The sequence below is a fragment of the Orcinus orca genome, chromosome X, assembly GCF_937001465.1.
Source record: "Orcinus orca chromosome X, mOrcOrc1.1, whole genome shotgun sequence".
Classification (NCBI taxonomy): domain Eukaryota; kingdom Metazoa; phylum Chordata; class Mammalia; order Artiodactyla; family Delphinidae; genus Orcinus; species Orcinus orca.
Genome location: NC_064580.1, coordinates 93,101,584 through 93,107,583, shown reverse-complemented (window position 1 = coordinate 93,107,583; position 6,000 = coordinate 93,101,584).

Sequence of the window (6,000 nt, the reverse complement as noted above, 5' to 3'; positions counted from 1 at the left end):
CTTCTTGTAAGGGCACGAATCCCATCATGGGGATCCCCCCCCCCGCCATGACCTCACCTGAGCCTAATTACCTCCCAGATACCATCACACTGTTAGGCTTTCAACATGGATTTTGGAGGGTACACAAACATGCAGTCCGTAACACTTGTTTTTTTAATTTATTTTAGTTTTTGGCTGTGTTGGGTCTTCGTTTGCTGCATGCGGGCTATCTGCAGTTGCGGAGAACGGGGGCTACTCTCCGTTGAGGTGCGCGGGCTTCTCATTGCAGTGGCTTCTCTTGTTGCGGAGCCCGGGCTCTAGGCGCATGGGCTCCGGTAGTTGTGGCACACGGATTCAGTCGTTGTGGCTCGCGGGCTCTAGATCACAGGCTCAGTAGTTGTGGCGCACGGGCTTAGTTGCTCCACGGCATGTGGGACCTTCCCGGACCAGGGCTCAAACCCATGTCCCCTGCATTGGCAGGCGGATTCGTAACCACTGCACCACCAGGGAAGCCCAGTCCGTAACACTTGGAATTTTCCTGTTAGAGATGTATGGATACTTTAGCTAAGTTCGCACACTGATCACTGCTAGCATATAAGGCGGCCCCTCTGGGCAGATAAGTAGAACAAGTTTCCCTTCTTCTGGGCTGCATTTCTGTGCCAGGACACATGGCTTGATGAGGGGAATGTGGACTGCATTTCAGCTCCCGTTTGCTCTTTTAGCTGGGAGCCCTTGGACAGGGCTCTGTGCTGGCCCTTTAGGGTCCTCAGGATTCCACCAAAAGGGATGGAATTGCCTGAGTGGCACTGAATGGTCTAGAATGAGAAGTACGACCCTGGGATTGGTGGGGTCCCTGGCTCCCCGGCCCTGCTGGGTTTTGTTAACTGTCTTACACAGCTTCCATTCTCTAAAGGCATGTGAGGGGTGCAAAAGGTTGTAATAAAGGACTGTGTATAGGAAACCCTGTCCCTACATAGCACATTGCTGGGGCTTGTTCAGAGTAACCCTAAATGCTGGAGTCTGGGATTTGCCCTAACACAGAAACCCATTTACTTCTCAGTTGTCATTCAGACAATTATTCCCAGTAGAACTTTGCTTTCTGAAGCATTAGGCTTGGAGTAACACATTTCTGTCTTTGCAGCTCAGCTTCTGGGCAGTTATCCTTCAGGGAAGCCAGCAGGTTGAATCACAAGAGTCACACAGGTTTCTATAGCAGCAGTGTGATGTAATACACAGAGAATAATATGGCCTAGCTGTAGAGCTGGTTAAAGACAGCTTTGAGCCAATAGAAAATAAAAACTTCTTTGTGCACAGTGCCTTACAGTTCACTATATGGACCTGGGGTTCTGAAAACAAAGAAACACACTCAAACGCATGCTCACACATTCACTCACACTTACACATTAAATCTGTAACGCATATAAGCATTCTCACACATTCACTTACACAAACACTCACATGCTGACCCATTCACGCACAAATATAGTTACACATGCTCTTAACATTTTCACATCAACATGTTCACACACGTGGACATGCTCACCCATTTTTCACACAGGAACATGCTGGTGCATTCACACGTAGACTCCTACACTCGCAGTCACTCACACGTGAACATGCTCGCACACGGACGTACCTGCATATGTACTGAAACAAATGTGCTAAAACGCATACACACTCACAGATCACTGACACGTGAACAGGTTCACACGTTCACACAAATGAACATGCTCACATGTACGTGCATATTAACTCAGTCACACACAAGAACGTGCTCACACCCTGACAGACACAATAACATCCACTCACAAACTGATAGTCACTCGCACACAGACATGCTCACGTACACTCATACTCACACATCCACTCACACACATGATCACAGTGATGCTGTCTCACACACATAAAATCATACATTCATTCACAATTGCACTTGAACATACACCTATCGACTCACAGTCATTCCCACACGAACACACTCACACATTCAGTCACCCATAGGAGCACATTCTCACATTCCTTCACACGAATGAGCACACTCACATTAACATGCGTATATGCGCAAACATGCTCACACATTCACTCACACATAGATGCACTCATGTTCAATCACGGGACACTCACACAGTCATGCAAACTAAGGTGTTAACATTGTCACAAACGTGAACGTGTTTTCACACACTAAACTGCTCCTCCATTTACTCACACATGAACATGTTCATATGTTAATCCACACATGAATACAGTCACATAGTCACATTCATGAATGTACACATATTAACACACATTTCAATACAATTACTCATATACTAACATGTTCATTCACACAGATACCCATATTCACACATTCACTGAATGAACATATTCACACTTTAACATACTCAAACAGAAAAACCTTACACCCTTATTGACACAAAGGAAAATGTTCACATAAATGCACATCCTTATATTCGATCACACACACAAAGCTGCTCAGATACTCATGAGCACAAGCAGACATTAACATGATCAAACAAACATATTGACATATTCACTCACATGAACTTGCTCACAGATCAATTCGCATGTACAGACACACCCCACATACACTTACAACTTCACTTAAAATTATACATCGTGCTCACATACATAAACTTGCTTACACATTCAGTTGCACACAGGAAAAATAATTATACATTAATACCTTCACACACACCAGCTTTTTCATACATTAATTAGTACATGTGAACATGCTCCCTTACATGCACATGCTCACACACCTAGATATGAATGAATACACAAATTCATTTAAACACACACAAAACCTTTCACACTTGCACATTAACATGCCCAAACCACAAACGTGTTCAAACTTTCATTTACATATGTTCATGCTCAAACACACAAGTATATTCATTCACCCACACATGAATATACTTAAACATTAACATTCCCAGACACACAAACGTGCTCACGTTATCTCACTAACAAGTGGACACTCCCACTTTCACTCACATTCGCACATAAACACTCACACACACACATTCTCATGGACTTACATACAGACGTGACTGTACACTCACACACTTACTCCCTACCTCCACTCACACACATTCACACATGGACATGCTTTCACATTTATTTAAAAAATAACGTGCACACACACACATCACTCATGCATGAACAAGTTCACACACATGAACACGTTCACATATTCACACAGCCTACGTGCTCATAAACCCACATGCTCTCACGTTTATTTAAAAAACAGCATTCACGCACACCCCAAAACACTCATGCACAGACATGGACACAATCACACTTTCACATATAGACAGGATCATATTCACTCACACAATTTCTCACACGCAAACTCACATACACTCACACACTCACAGTTGCACATAGACATGCTCACATTATCACTTCCACACAAATGAACACACTTTTAATCACAAACATAATCGCATTGACTCACAGAAACGAACACACGCGTTATCATGCCCCTACACACCAGTATGTTTACATATTCATTAACACACACATGTTCCTGTATTCACTTAAACTTGCATTTTAATAATATTCACCCGTATATATGTGTGTGTGTGTATATATATTTATATGCTCCTGCATTTACTGACATAAACATTTTTGCACATTTACTCAGACACAAATGTACAAAAAGACAAATACAAAGCATGCATTCACTCACATTCATGAACACACCTGATATGCTTCCACATTCATTCAAATATGGGAACATGATCACATGTATATACTTACACAGTCATTTGCACACAAACATGAACATGTTCACATATGCACACAGTGAACCTGCTCATAAACTCACAGGTACCCTCATTAACACAGTCATGTACATGCATCTGATCAACATTCTCACATGCACTCATGCGTTCACTCAGAAATAGGTGCACACATGAACAAGCTCACAAAAATGAATATGGTTACATGTTCACTCACAGATGAAAATGCTACCATCATGCACATACCTACAAATTCACTCATACACGTGAACACACAGAAACACAAACACACATTACCACACTGATGTGTGAACAGGCTCCATTCACTCTTACACACAGACATGATCACATAATCCACAGGTTACACATTCACTCATATGAACATGCTCACAGACTTACTCCCATTCATAGACAGACTGACACATGCACACATTCGTTCCAATAAAAATATACTCAATTTAACATGGTGATGCATTCACTCACCCACCCGAATATGCCTCACGTATACGGTGTCACTCATACATTTACTTACGTGCATCAGCCTACTCATCCTTAACATGTTCACACCCTCACATGCACACTCAGTCGCACACACAAACACGGTTGCAAATTCCTTCACCCACATAGACATCCTTACATATAATCATTTGCACACACACATGAACATGCTCACATATACAAGTGTGATCACTATTCACTCACACCCACAGCGTATTCTTCACATGAACACATTCACAAATTCACTGAGATATAAGAAATGCTCACATACTTGCACACAGCCAAAAATTCTCTAACATTGGAGCATATTCACTGACTCACGAGCATACTCACAAATTTCCTCACGTGCATAGACACACTCATATATGATCATACCCACATTCACTCACACAGAATCCTCGCCTGTCCACTAACCTGTGAACATGTTTACAGATTCATTCACATACAGACATTCATATATGCTGACAACAGTACACTCAGTTTCACTTATACGTGCACAGGAACGTGCTCGCAAACAGCAACACTTTGATGCAGTCACTTGAACACAGATTTTCTCCAGTCATCACAAAGCTCACACCTTCACACACAGATACACTCAAACTCACAAGCATATTCTCATATATTCACGAAAATGCACTCACACATTAAGAAGCTTACACAAATGAACAGTTACACATTGACTCACTCATGAAAACGTGCTTACACATGCATTCCCTCAAACTTGCTCCCACATTCACTCACACACACTCATATATGCTCACAGTTGCATACTCACATTTCCCCACACACAGCACATTTACAAACAGCATCATACTCATACTCTGACAAGTGCATATGCTCACACTTACCATGAAGTTCACACATTTTACTCACACACATAGGGATGCTCAGGTATACCCACACACACACACCTGCACGTTAACTCACAGAAATCTACTCCACTTTCACATGCTCACAAACACACTCACTCACAGACACACACACGTACGAGTATGCTAACATCCATGCACATGCTCACGAATTCACTCATACATATGAAAAGTCCCATTTACTTCAACACACAAACTCATATTTTAAAAGGCTCCCACGTTCGCTCTCACACCTGTGCTTATATACATGCGCAAGGTCCCATTCACTTGCACAAACATGCTCACACACTCCTTTGCTTACAATAACTGCTCACATTTCACTAGAATGTGCTGACACACTGAGTCACAGTCACTTACACTTACATACTTACACTCATTCCCTCACATACAGAGCTACATGCTCCCAACTAGGAATGTGCTCACCCTCACCAAGAGCCTCACACATTCACTCACATACACTCACACATTCATTCATTCAAATACACTAGTGTAGTTGACCCTTGAACGACACAGGGGTTAGGGGTGCTGACCCTCCACGTGCAGTTGAATACGTATAACGTATAGTCCGCCCTGTGTATATGAGGTTCCTCTGAATCCAGGGTTCTGCATCTGCTGATTCAACTAATCGCATATCGTGTAGTACGGTAGTATTTGCTATTGAAAACATCTGCATATACGTGGATCTGTGCTATTCAATCCCCTGTTGTTTAAGGGTCAGATGTATTTTTCAGATGTCAGACGGTAATTCCCTGGCGGTGTAGTGGTTAGGACTCAGCACTTTCACTGCCGTGGTCTGGGGTCAGTCCCTGGACGGGGAACTGACATCCTGCAAGCCGTGCAGCATGGCCCCCCTAAAAAAAATCAGGCAAATAAACATGCTTACATTTTCACTCACACCCACAAACATGCTC